The sequence below is a fragment of the Anguilla anguilla genome, chromosome 14 (assembly GCF_013347855.1).
Source record: "Anguilla anguilla isolate fAngAng1 chromosome 14, fAngAng1.pri, whole genome shotgun sequence".
In the NCBI taxonomy this organism is placed as follows: Eukaryota; Metazoa; Chordata; class Actinopteri; order Anguilliformes; family Anguillidae; genus Anguilla; species Anguilla anguilla.
Genome location: NC_049214.1, coordinates 618361 through 632981, shown reverse-complemented (window position 1 = coordinate 632981; position 14621 = coordinate 618361). Strand labels below are relative to the sequence as shown.

General features: G+C 47.0%; 1 long non-coding RNA gene across 1 annotated transcript; it reads right to left on the bottom strand.

Moving 5' to 3' along the window:
* Positions 1-12477: 12477 nt before the first annotated feature.
* LOC118212189 lies at positions 12478-14011 on the bottom strand. Its single transcript, XR_004762183.1, has 3 exons — positions 13843-14011; positions 13584-13647; positions 12478-13346 (listed from the first exon to the last, which is right to left on the bottom strand). It is a non-coding gene; the product is annotated as an uncharacterized LOC118212189 (long non-coding RNA).
* Between the last annotated feature and the right edge of the window lie 610 nt (positions 14012-14621).

Sequence of the window (14621 nt, the reverse complement as noted above, 5' to 3'; positions counted from 1 at the left end):
TTGGATGTGCTGACATACAGCACATTACATAATGGCATTAATGTATACACCTGCCCACAAGCACATAGCTACCAATAGCTAATGGATAGTGTTTTTGTTGTTGTTTGTTTTTTTGTTTTTAATGGGAACATTGTGTGCAAAACCTGACCAGCCTATCAGATAATAATGTTCTCCTCAGTTAGCTCTCAGAAGGGACTCCCTTACAGAAGATTTCCATCTCAGGAGTATTCCTCTGGATGCATTCCGTCCAAACACAGACTGGGTTTTCTGAGGAGAGTAAATGTCAACAAATAAAAAAGAATATTTTAACATTTTTATGTTCACTTGGGTGTCATGTTTGTTTGATTCATTTCAGAATGACAAAAACAAAAAAAGCAAACCCTCCCCACCCTCCATATACAAATTTGGTTAAATATCAATATTTTAACTGGCTGAAATGTATAAATTTATTTCAGGTATAATAACTAATCCAATTGCGGGCCTTTCAACAGATGTCGTTTAATTTAGCACAATCTTTAAGATTTTCAACCAAATACCTTCCTTAGGGAAATTTAAACAACCGGAAATGTGTGTTCTTTTTTTAAAGTTTCTTCATTGTGAACTGATTCTTGTTGTATGTTTCTACATTAATAAAATACGTAAATAAAATATATAATTTAAGTAATGGAATATATTGCTTATACTGTATCACCATGGCTTGTTTCACAGCATGACATATAGATTGCTCTCACAACATTGGCAGTTCTTTAAGTCAGTTAAAAAGGCAGACAGACAGGTAGACACACACACACACACACACACACACACACACACAGAGTCCCGTACTGCTATCCTTGTGGGGACTTCCCATTGACTACATTCATTCCGTAACCTCTAACCCTAACCCTTACCCCAACAACTACATGCCTAACCTTAACCCTAACCTTAACCTAATTGTAATCCTAACCCTAACCCTAAGTCCTAACCCTAAAACAGCCTCTTGACCTTGTGGGGACCAGCAAAAGGTTCCCACAAAGCATAATTTTCCTCATCTTTCTATCCTTGTGGGGACATTTGGTCCCGACAAAGATAGTTTTACAAGTTCACACACACACACAGAAATTCTGGGAACAATTTAACAATTTAATCACCTTCCCTCCCATTACTTTTACCTTTCTCCCCATCTGTCCAAAAAAAGGCAAATGACACTTAATTTAAAACTGCTTATTGCATACCTTAACTGTGTAATATGTACAGCATAACCCACCACCCCGTGTCTGTATCGTTAAGGTGAACTGTGTAGCATGTACAGTGTTACCCACAACCCGGTGTCTGTGTCGTTAATGTGAACTTTGGAACATGTATAAAATATTGATACTGATAAAACAGAATATAATTAGATGAACAGCATTGTGACTTTAAGCCAGACCTCTTGGGGGCATCAGTGAGCAGTTTTCCTAGAAAGGAAGGCAGACCTGTGTGCTTTTTGTCGCCTTGCATCAAATGGCATGTTGACTTGCTTTGCTTGAATGTTACATTTTTATTGACTTGCCTTGCTTGAATGTTTAAATGTAAGGTAGAAATGAGAGGTTTTGGTTTCCATATATTTTTTGAGATATTCTGATGTCTTACATTTATTACTACGCTAGTTTAATAAAACGTACTAAATATTCATCGTTATTTCCAATGATTATTTACCAGCTCCACCATCTGTGCAAAGCACATAGTTATCTTTAACAGCCATTTTCTCTAAGAGTTTCTCTCAACTATAAAAGTAGATACAGCCACTAAATTAGTTTTTGAATATTCATGTTAAAATAGCAATATTCATAAGTAGATTGCCAACTACTGAGTTATTTATCACAATAACACGAGAAAAATCTAACTTCATTCACTGAGCATAAATGGTAATCACCATAATGTGCATATTTAATGATTAAGTACCTAATTTGCCTACTTTAAAATGTAAAAAAATGTTTAAATTTCTGATTTCTGAAAACATCCCTGAATTAATCAAGAACCATAGATACTAGTTGAGTTCCATAATGTAGAAGAACCAGAGTTACACAGCACAGCCGTGTGTGTAGTTGCTGATCTTTGGAGAAGATACTGCGTTTAGGCACAAACTCTACCCGTCATGTCAGTGTCCCAGGCGTAAAACTAGCCTTCACATTGAACTCCTCTTTCAGCCACTCACGCGTTCGGGGCCAAACCTAACGGCTGCCTCTGTGAGAACTCCCCCTGGGCCCGCAGGGCTGGTGCGCTGCCAGTGGTCTGTGTCAGACTCTCTCGCGTTTCATAGATAACTCTGTGAGCCGCCAGGAAAGTGTATCAGTCCAGCAGCGTGTTCACAACATCACGTGTTCTCAGAAGGCTTAAAGGACAAAATGAACAAATGTAACTGGAAAAGTAACACACTGAAAGCGGAGATGTATTTTCACTCGGTGGGGGAAAAAAAGGCAATAAAGGTTTGAGAGATTTGAGTCAGGATGGCGCGATAAACTTGGTCTTTCCATGCTCACGCGCACTATTGCTGTGATCAGGTGGGTTTATGTGTTTATGGCATGACTCCTGGTTTATGGTGCTTATTTCCAGCAGAGCTGCAGGGATTGTGTACATCACTAGAGCCCTTTACAGCAGGTTTCCATGGCTACAGAGGGAGGGAGAGATAGGGCACACACAAACACACTCACACACTCACACACTCACACACACTCACACACTCGCACACACTCTCACACACTCACACACACTCACACACACTCAGGGCACACTCAAACACACTCACACACATACACGCTCTCAAACACACTCAGGCATACTCACACACTCTCACAGGCTCAAACACACTCAGGCACACACAAACACACTCACACACATACACGCTCTCAAACACACTCAGGCATACTCTCACACGCTCAAACACACTCAGACACACTCAGACACACTTTCACACACTCTCACACGCTCAAACACACTCAGACACACTCACACACTCTCACAGGCTCAAACACACTCAGGCACACTCAAACACACTCACACACACATGCTCTCAAACACACTCAGACACACTCAAACACACTCACACACACTTTCACACACTCGCACACGCTCAAACACACTCAGACAATCTCACACACACACACACACTTTCATACAGTCTCCCACACACTTTTTTTTTGCTAAAAGAGATTAAATGATATGCTGCATAAACTTGTATCTTCTCCTTTCTCTCCATTATGTAATTATGTAGAAACCAATTTGACCAAATATCTGACAAAACATTTCACGCCCAATTTTGTTTGATTTTACACCTGTCACAGAGCATTAGCTCCCCAGGTAGCTGGCCTCCCGTAGTCAGCACAGTGGGAGCCTTGAAACAGAGCAAGAGCTCCCCCCACAGGCCAGTCTGAGAAGTGCAGAAAATGGCATTTTTGTGGCGTTCCGGCAGAGACAGGGCCAGGGTCTGGTCTGAGGCAGCGCATGCGTGCAGAGACAGTGCCAGGGTCTGGTCTGAGGCAGCGCATGCGTGCAGAGACAGCGCCAGGGTCTGGTTTGAGGCAGCGCATGCGTGCAGAGACAGCGCCAGGGTCAGGGTCTGGTCTGAGGCAGCGCATGCGTGCAGAGACAGTGCCAGGGTCTCGTCTGAGGCAGCGCATGCATGCAGAGACAGTGCCAGGGTCTTGTCTGAGGCAGCGCATGCGTGCAGAGACAGTGCCAGGGTCAGGGTCTGGTCTGAGGCAGCGCATGCGTGCAGAGACAGTGCCAGGGTCTTGTCTGAGGCAGCGCATGCCTGCAGAGACAGTGCCAGGGTCTCGTCTGAGGCAGCGCATGCGTGCAGAGACAGTGCCAGGGTCTGGTCTGAGGCAGCGCATGCGTGCAGAGACAGTGCCAGGGTCAGGGTCTGGTCTGAGGCAGCGCATGCGTGCAGAGACAGTGCCAGGGTCTGGTCTGAGGCAGCGCATGCGTGCAGAGACAGCGCCAGGGTCTGGTTTGAGGCAGCGCATGCGTGCAGAGACAGCGCCAGGGTCAGGGTCTGGTCTGAGGCAGCGCATGCGTGCAGAGACAGTGCCAGGGTCTCGTCTGAGGCAGCGCATGCATGCAGAGACAGTGCCAGGGTCTTGTCTGAGGCAGCGCATGCGTGCAGAGACAGTGCCAGGGTCAGGGTCTCGTCTGAGGCAGCGCATGCGTGCAGAGACAGTGTCAGGGTCTCGTCTGAGGCAGCGCATGCGTGCAGAGACAGTGCCAGGGTCAGGGTCTCGTCTGAGGCAGCGCATGCGTGCAGAGACAGTGCCAGGGTCTGGTCTGAGGCAGCGCATGCGTGCAGAGACAGTGCCAGGGTCTCGTCTGAGGCAGCGCATGCGTGCAGAATCCTTCAATTCTGCTGCAGCGCTCAGTATTTCACTCACACGTCCTCACAAGGCCGGAAAGAGTTTACACACCACGGGAATGTGAAGCTCGCCCTGCGGCACGAGCGCAGAATGACCAGGTCTGCTCTAATTGAGCCGAGCCAGGCCGGGGTATGTGGTCGCAATTCAATTTGCAGGGTTGTGTGGGTGTAATTAAAAGTATGGGGCTGTGTGCACTCACTGAATGGAATCTCATGTTTTTTCCCATGTTTGTTAATTTTCATTTGAGATTTAATCTTACATATCGTGCACATTAATGAATAGAATGTCCTCCTTACAGGATGTGTCACATTGTGTCCCAAAACTCCCTCTCTAATGGCCGATTGATTAACCACGTGTTTGAGAATTCTTAATAAATGCTGTAGCAAATTTTCTTAAAACATCAGGAATTCAGCTATTGCAGTGACAGGATCGGAACACTGCAATTGCACCTCAAATGCACAAGGCATTGTCCCTTTAAGATAGCTGACATGTGATATCTGATGAATGGCTGCCATGTAGCAGCTGTAGGGATTTAACACTGGACGTTTTTATCACCCGTGACCATACAGGTACAATGCCCCAGAAATTCTATCTCAGCCCTGCCTACAGCAGGCTCTTAAATCTCACCGTGTGGGCTGTTTGAGTGGAGAAACGATAGCGTGACGCTATAAATCAATGCTGGGTGTCACAGTGAGGAAGAGAACAAAGACAAGGTCAGGTTTTGGCCACAGAACTGTGTAACGATATATAACTACATACAGGAGCGTTTGTGGCCTCTGGCTTCCTGACCACGGGACTGGCCCTCTGCTGAGTCAGGTTCACGTTACCTTTTTCTGGTTAACCTAGGAGTAATGACGTGCCTGTCCCCTTCCTCTGGTGACCCTGCAATACACTCTCTGCTTGATCAATTAGGCATCAGCTTGGGGCAAGGAGCACCCACTTTTAGGAAGGAATTGGGAGGCTGATTTAACAGGTTAAACAAAATGTTTTATCTATCCATGCTTCATTGCCCACTCCAATACCACAAAGCTAATAGTTTTTGTGCCCAAAATAATTAATTTATTTATTTAACCTTTATTTAACCAGGTAAAAGTGATTGAGAACAAATTCTCATTTACAACACTGACCTGGAAATACATAACACACCAAGCACGTTACGGGGGTCACACATGGGATTCCTTTGCATCATGCTTTTCTGTAAGCATAAAAACTCACCAAAACTTTACAACTTTTCTCTGAGGGTTAAGGCCCTTTCTACCCGAACAGGCACCCTGAGGAAATTGACAGGCTTCTCTGCGTGCCTCAACAAGCATCTCATCTGATCATCGAGAACTGCCCGAGATGGCCTTCCACCACCCGCAAAATAAGCCAGCCTGGTCTATTCCCCATCGACAGCTGTTTTGAGGAACAAGTATCAACAGACTGTTCCTTCGTATCCTCCTTGTGGCCCAGACCGAAGTCATCTTGACTGGAGCCTGCCTTGACCCCAACCTCAAAGAAAAGGTTTCCTGAGTTCCTGCACACCTGCCAGGGTCCTTGGACGAGCTGACGAGCTGACATCACGCAACTTGTTGTTTTACATTGTTAAAACATCATGTGAAGAGTCTGATTAAACAAACTAACCATGTATTATAGGGTCGCGTGTCATAAACTCACAACACGAATGAACCTTTGTTAAATGCTAGTACTGTTAACCTTTGTTTCACCATTGCAGAATTATCGTTTCCTCGGATTAGAATGGTATAATATTATTCATCATATTATGCAATTTATTGATTTTGGTTAGCCTATTCACATATTCATTGTCATAGCCAATGAATATATATAATTTTTTTCCCAACCATTGTTTATGTTATTTCACTAAATTGGGCTCGACAGAAGTACAGAATTCTGATTGGTTGTTGAACTGTATTGTTCCGAATAAACCCGACCAAACCTCACTACTACAGATATCCATAGGGACATCCCCTGAACGGGTTCAGGTACATGTCTGCCATCAACAGAACAGCTTTCCAGACATGAAAGCATTTATTAACCTGCATGAGTAATGGAATCCAAACACAAACCCGTGGGTATTTTAAAGAGCGGTCAACCATAGCCATGAGAGTCAGCTGCTTGATGAAAACAAATTTTCATTGGCAGAAACCACACTGAGATACCGCAGGGCTGCGAGCAGAGCAGTCCTTATTAAGATACAAGGCTCCAGATTAATGCAGATTAATGCAGATTAATGCAGAGGTTTTAAACAGTGCGTTTAATCTGACACCCGGATGAGCCGCCTTGCAGCCCTGACAGCCAAACAACGGCTCGCTCTCCTCTACCTCTCCTCTTCATCCTCCGAGATTCTTTCTAAAGAGACCTGACAGTCTGTCCTCCTGTCACATCTGCCAGAGACCCAGCAGGAAAGTAAGCTTAAGTATTTAAATTGTATGACACGATGCCCCCGTCATACAATTTAAATACAAAGTGTCCCAGCTGACAAAAACTTGTTGCAGCAAGAACATTTTTAAAAATATTACTTATTTCATTTCATATTGAGCGTCCCTTGTGGTGTGGGTTTCAGCGCAGTAGAATATCTGGTTCTTGAGATTACGAGCAGAGACTCATGCCCCCTGCAGGGACAGACATGAACTGCGGGGTCTTAGGAGGATAGCTCTGCTTTATTTGGAATGGATCACGGTGCAGAATGTGTTTTGGCTGGGGATCGAACCTGCAGCCAAGCAGGGGACTGGAAGAAGGGCGGGCAGTCGCTGTCCCGCACACTGCAGCAGCACGGCTCACCCCCCTGTGCTTTTTAGGGTTTCAGTCTTTATACGAAATGATGACCCACTCCCAGTGTAAATACTTTAAGCCCCCCATCAGCACTCAATTCTGAAACCCGCGCGGATGAGCACATGACCACAAGCCGCACAGACAAGGGCTGGAGGAAGAGAGTCTGTGTGCAGCTTAACAATCAACAGGCTGGCAGGTACTGGACTAGCCAGCAGGGGGCACTGGTGTGTAATGTGCCAGTCGAGTCTCCCTGTAGTGCCACTGGCGCGTTCATGGTCCGGAACCCAAACCCGCGTCAGGAACCCATACCTGCGTCAGAAACCCAAACCTGCATCGGGAACCCAAACCTGCATCAGGAAGCCATACCTGCATCAGGAACCCAAACCCGCGACAGGAGCCAAAACCTGCGTCAGAAACCCAAACCTGCGTCAGGAACCCAAACCTGCGTCAGAAACCCAAACCCTCATCGGGAACCCAAACCCGCGTCAGGAACCCATACCTGCATCAGGAACTCATACCTGCGTCAGGAGCCCATACCTGCGTCAGGAACCCAAACCCGCATCAGGAGCCCATACCTGCATCAGGACGTTTTTCAGGCCATTACCACCAGGATTCAAATATTAGATTCTTCTCTTTCCAAGGATGAACAAATCTTAAATCTGGACTTGATAATGCCTTGTAAAATGCTTCCAGCAGTTATTTTGGTGAAAAGAAAATGACAACAGAATTTACAGGTATGGCTAAATTCTAAACTAAAATCCAAGGGTCCAATTGCAGATCTGAATGAACTTGGACAAAAAATGGACAAATTATAATCCTGGTGGGAAGATTTTTTTTTTACGTTTCAGTAATTACAGGAATCCATTATAGGTACCATTTAAATGTAAGTACAACTGCCATAATTATATATTACCATGATTGGATTACACCTGCAAACCGTTATTTCATGATTTAAAACAGTAATCAGCAAGCTATTCTTGATTTTTCTTCTCTTGTTCAAGGGGCTGTTAAGTGGAAAGCAGTAGAAATGTATACTCTGAGAAGCTAACTGCCAAAAAAACACTTGAGTTTCACACAGTGTTTCACACACTGACCTTCTCTCATTATAACTTGAACATAAAGACTGAACATCATTAAAAGGGATAAAACCCAACTTCTGGTGCACCTCACAAATCTACCTTTCGGAGAGTGTTTCTTTTGATGTATAATAGACCTGCTAGCCAGCTAAATTACCTCACAATCTATTTTTGTTGTTGCATAGCGACAGCTATGTATCTGCCTACACAAACAAAACAGAACTAAAGTGAAAATTCCTGTGTGTCCACAGGAGGTGTCTGCAATAACACTCCAGTATGCTATGGAAGCTCTAGGTGGCATCATCTCCATAGCAAAAAATCTCAAATTGCCATTCTCAGAAAATTACTGTCCTGATTAAAGGTTTATTGACATTCTGAACTCTTGAGAAGTGCAGAGTTATAGATTCAGACTTCATGCGGTTGATGAATTGTATCTGGTCTTTAAGGGTAGTGTCCTGTCCACATTTCAGAATGCAAAGGTGTCAGTTCATGTGCGAGATCCGTGATCCGTGATCACATCTCTCCAGAGTTTCCCAGGATACACCTGGAAAATATGAGAGCTCTGCATTCCACAGCTGCTCCGTAGTCTCCCTTAACAACGCCGAAACTGGCATGAGCCAAAGGTTCCCGTTCTGTCCCACAGAGCGCGTCTCTGACTCCTGTCCCACACAGAGCGCATCTCTGACTCCTGTCCCACATTAAGCGCGTCTCTGACACCTGTCCCACATTAAGCACGTCTCTGACTCCTGTCCCACATTAAGCCCATCTCTGACTCCTGTCCCACACAGAGCGCGTCTCTGACTCCTGTCCCACATTAAGCGCGTCTCTGACTCCTGTCCCACATTAAGCGCGTCTCTGACTCCTGTCCCACACAGAGCGCGTCTCTGACTCTTGTCCCACAAAGAGTGTGTCTCTGACTCCTGTCCCACACAGAGTGCGCCTTTGACTCCTGTCCCACACAGAGTGCGTCTCTGACTCCTGTCCCACATTAAGCGCGTCTCTGACTCCTGTCACACACAGAGCGCGTCTCTGACTCTTGTCCCACACAGAGCTCGTCTCTGACTCCTGTCCCACACAGAGCGCGTCTCTGACTCCTGTCCCACATTAAGCGCGTCTCTGACACCTGTCCCACACAGAGCGCGTCTCTGACTCCTGTCCCACATTAAGCACGTCTCTGACTCCTGTCCCACATTAAGCCCATCTCTGACTCCTGTCCCACACAGAGCGCGTCTCTGACTCCTGTCCCACATTAAGCACGTCTCTGACTCCTGTCCCACATTAAGCGCGTCTCTGACTCCTGTCCCACACAGAGCGCGTCTCTGACTCCTGTCCCACATTAAGCACGTCTCTGACTCCTGTCCCACATTAAGCCCATCTCTGACTCCTGTCCCACACAGAGCGCGTCTCTGACTCCTGTCCCACATTAAGCACGTCTCTGACTCCTGTCCCACATTAAGCGCGTCTCTGACTCCTGTCCCACACAGAGCGCGTCTCTGACTCCTGTCCCACACAGAGCGTGTCTCTGACTCCTGTCCCACACAGAGCGCGTCTCTGACTCCTGTCCCACATTAAGCGCGTCTCTGACTCCTGTACCACACAGAGCGCGTCTCTGACTCCTGTCCCACATTAAGCGCGTCTCTGACTCGTGTCCCACACAGAGCGCGTCTCTGACTCCTGTCCCACACAGAGACCCGTCTCTGACTCCTGTCCCACACAGAGACCCGTCTCTGACTCCTGTCCCAGACTATCTTGTTTCTCCTTAATGTATGCTATCATAGTAAAGGCTTTTTATCTGCATTTTGTTCAATGGACTTAAGTGGACTTGATCCTGAGTTTGGTTACACTGTAGTAAGTCGCTCTGGATAAGAGCGTCAGCTAAATGCCTATAATGTAATGTAATGTAATTAAGCGCGTCTCTGACTCCTGTCCCACATTAAGCGCATCTCTGACTCCTGTCCCACATTAAGCGCGTCTCTGACTCCTGTCCCACATTAAGCGCGTCTCTGGCTCCTGTCCCACATTAAGCGCGTCTCTGGCTCCAGTCCCACAAAGAGTGTGTCTCTGACTCCTGTCCCACACAGAGTGCGCCTTTGACTCCTGTCCCACACAGAGTGCGTCTCTGACTCCTGTCCCACATTAAGCGCGTCTCTGACTCCTGTCACACACAGAGCGCGTCTCTGACTCTTGTCCCACACAGAGCGCGCCTCTGACTCCTGTCCCACACAGAGTGCGTCTCTGACTCCTGTCCCACACAGAGCACGTCTCTGACTCCTGTCCCACATGAAGCGCGTCTCTGGCTCCTGTCCCACATTAAGCGCGTCTCTGACTCCTGTCCCACATTAAGCGCGTCTCTGACTCCTGTCCCACATTAAGCGCGTCTCTGACTCCTGTCCCACAGAGAGCGTGTCTCTGACTCCTGTCCCATACAGAGCGTGTCTCTGACTCCTGTCCCATACAGAGCGCGTCTCTGACTCCTGTCCCACATTAAGCGCGTCTCTGACACCTGTCCCACACAGAGCGCGTCTCTGACTCCTGTCCCACATTAAGCACGTCTCTGACTCCTGTCCCACATTAAGCCCATCTCTGACTCCTGTCCCACATTAAGCGCGTCTCTGACTCCTGTCCCACATTAAGCGCGTCTCTGACTCCTGTCCCACACAGAGCGCGTCTCTGACTCCTGTCCCACACAGAGCGTGTCTCTGACTCCTGTCCCACACAGAGCGCGTCTCTGACTCCTGTCCCACATTAAGCGCGTCTCTGACTCCTGTCCCACATTAAGCGCGTCTCTGACTCCTGTACCACAGAGAGCGCGTCTCTGACTCCTGTCCCACATTAAGCGCGTCTCTGACTCCTGTCCCACACAGAGCGCGTCTCTGACTCCTGTCCCACACAGAGCGCGTCTCTGATTCCTGTCCCACATTAAGCGCGTCTCTGACTCCTGTCCCACATTAAGCGCGTCTCTGACTCCTGTCCCACATTAAGCGCGTCTCTGGCTCCTGTCCCACATTAAGCGCGTCTCTGGCTCCTGTCCCACAAAGAGTGTGTCTCTGACTCCTGTCCCACACAGAGTGCGCCTTTGACTCCTGTCCCACACAGAGTGCATCTCTGACTCCTGTCCCACATTAAGCGCGTCTCTGACTCCTGTCACACACAGAGCGCGTCTCTGACTCTTGTCCCACACAGAGCGTGCCTCTGACTCCTGTCCCACACAGAGTGCGTCTCTGACTCCTGTCCCACACAGAGAACGTCTCTGACTCCTGTCCCACATTAAGCGCGTCTCTGACTCCTGTCCCACATTAAGCGCGTCTCTGACTCCTGTCCCACACAGAGCGCGTCTCTGACTCCTGTCCCACATTAAGCGCGTCTCTGACTCCTGTCCCACAGAGAGCGTGTCTCTGACTCCTGTCCCATACAGAGCGTGTCTCTGACTCCTGTCCCATACAGAGCGTGTCTCTGACTCCTGTCCCATACAGAGCGCGTCTCTGACTCCTGTCCCACATTAAGCATGTCTCTGACTCCTGTCCCACATTAAGCGCGTCTCTGACTCCTGTCCCACAGAGAGCGTGTCTCTGACTCCTGTCCCATACAGAGCGTGTCTCTGACTCCTGTCCCATACAGAGCGCGTCTCTGACTCCTGTCCCACATTAAGCACGTCTCTGACTCCTGTCCCATACAGAGCGCTTCTCGGGCTCCAGCACAGTCTGCTAAGCGTTTGTCGGGACATGGAGCCCGAGGGCCAGGCGGGCGCGGTGGAAATGTACTGCGGTGTTCCTGCACAGGGCCCCAGACTGGACCGTGTTTAATAAACCCCACATCACAGGAAGGTGCCTCCTCTCTCAAATATTTACTTAAGGGCTGATATACAGGAGCTATTTATAAAACTGGGAATCAGAAGAGGTGCACGGCTATATCAGTGCCAGATATGTCAAAGTATGCACAGCATCTGGATTTTGTATACAGCTTGATTTTGACGTCAGTTTGATTAATTAATGATGAATGTGACTGTGATAGGCTGATCAAAGCTGTATACACAAACTTCAGCGTGTATGAGTGAGTGTGTGAAAGAGAGAGAGAGTGAGAGAGAGAGTGAGAGTGAGAGAGAGAGAGAGAGAGGTGTTTGGACACTGGCTATGAAGTTATCTAACCTGTTAACCTGCATCAGTCCTCATAGGAAGGTTAAAATGGGTCATGTTACCTGCACTGGCACCTCCTCTCCTCAGTGATGTAATACCTGTGCAATTATTGACACTCTAGCACATCATGAATAGCCAGTACAATATAACAAATCTGTATTTCAAAACCACAGTTACATTTGCCACAAAAAAAATAGTTGCTGTGAAGTTAGTGTGCTTCTTAGGTTTATCACCTATTATCAAAGTATCATATTTAAAACCAACTGTAAGGAAAACCAAAATAGTCACTCACTTCCAATTTGGATAAATGTGGACAAATGCTGGGCTGGTGAATACAAAATAAATATTTATACATTTTTAAAGTGTCTACTTATCTCAAATGAAAAAGATGCATGGCTTATATACATCCATATTTGCAAGACAAATAATCTTAAAAGCAATTCAATTCAGTATTTTCAAAAAATATATAATTCTTCAGATGAGTGCCCCCAGATGGAACCCAGGAGATCCTCACCATGGCAACAGTGTAACATGCACGCATCACATGCTCAGTCCCAGGAAGGCCCTGGATTCCTGGCGTTCTTTGATCTCTGACACAAGGCCAAGGCAAACTATTTATGGCTCGGGCTAAACACGCAGATCTCAGCGGCCCGTCGCACGGCCCAGTTTCTGTTGGCAGGAGCGCCGCCCGGGGCCTCTCAAATCTACAGGGCAATAAAAACTAACAAACGGTGGGATTTCAAAGTTTCAGTTATCAGCGGTGTTTACAGTTGATCAGAGGTTCCGTCAGGGGCCCCGCCCAGCACGGGCTCAGTTCTGCTTCTAAACAAAGAGCCATTCGCTGGCAGGAAGGCTATTATTCTCAGAAACAAGATCTTGGTAGGTGAAATTTTATCTGTACACCTTTGTTTGGACTTTAAGAAGCTATCAGCAGGTATGGGCGTGTGGAATCTGGAAAGGCCCCGTTCATTCAGCAAAAGCCTTTCAACTGCAGCCTGACAAAGGGAACAAAAGCATATTTTACAAGCTTTCAATTTCATGAGTACAGTGTTTTACCTAAATATGTGAAACGTATCGAATTTCAAGTTCCGCCATGTTTTGGTGACAAGACGTGGTTCATAGGCACCTTCTGAAAACTGGCATGAAAACAAATGTAATTTGGCTGTAAGACCTCCAGTGATTACATATATACACATTCATCTCCAAGACCACCGGTGATTAAATATACACACGTTCATCTCCAAGTCGCGTGTGGATGTGGACGTCCCTTTAAACTGCCTGTCATTCCGCAGCGTGCTGCCAGCACCAGAGAGAGAGGGGTTATTAGCGCACGGAACCTAGCGCGGCCATGAGAGGCCTTCGGTGAACGTGCACCATGGCGCCCCGCCCTGCTGTACGCATACCGCACCTGCACGAGACACCCCAAGACGGCTGCCAACGTTGCCTACGCCTAGACCCAGCCCCGCTAACAAGGATTGCGTCTGTACTTACTTTGCAGAACTCCTTAGCTGGGACATCTGCCTTTGGTTGTACTCCAAACCTGTGAAGCTCAAATCCAGCCCTGTACTGCTGCTGGTTCTCCTTCTTCCCCTATAATCAGGACTGATTTAAAGCTGGGACACCAGGTGATTTCAATTGATGGCCAATCAGTGGCATTAATCAATCAATTATCAGGTAGAAGGGGGCCTCTAGTGGCGCAGCCTGTAGAGCGCTAACCGCATGCTCAATGCGAGCCGCGACGTCGGCGGTTCGAATCCGATCGCCAATCTTTGTTGCACGTCTCTCCCTCTCTCTCCTCCTAATTCTTCCTGTCTCTTTCCTATCAAATAAAGCTGAAAAAGCCCTAAAAAAAAAAAAAATAATTATCAGGTAGAAAAGAAAACCAGCAGCATTGCTGGCCTCGAGGGCCAGCTGTGAGTAACCCTGCTCTGTACATTACCTGTAGTGTGTAACGGTACACCTTCAGGTAAAGAGCCTCTTAGTACAGTTGACTGGTACGGAAATGAAACACACACTGCATTTAAATCTAAAAGATTGCCAATATATTGCAATACTTGCTATACTATATTGCAATGAGAGAATTTACAAAGTTTCCACATTTAGATAAATATTGTAACATCAATAAAATAAATGTATAATCAAATGTTTCATAAAGTCCACATATTTACTGTATGTTGTAGTATGTTTTATTTCTGTACGGATTCAACAAAAAACCACCTGCTACCACACCCCACTCGAAGGCCCTTTCGTTTTTTTGTCTTGTGCATCTA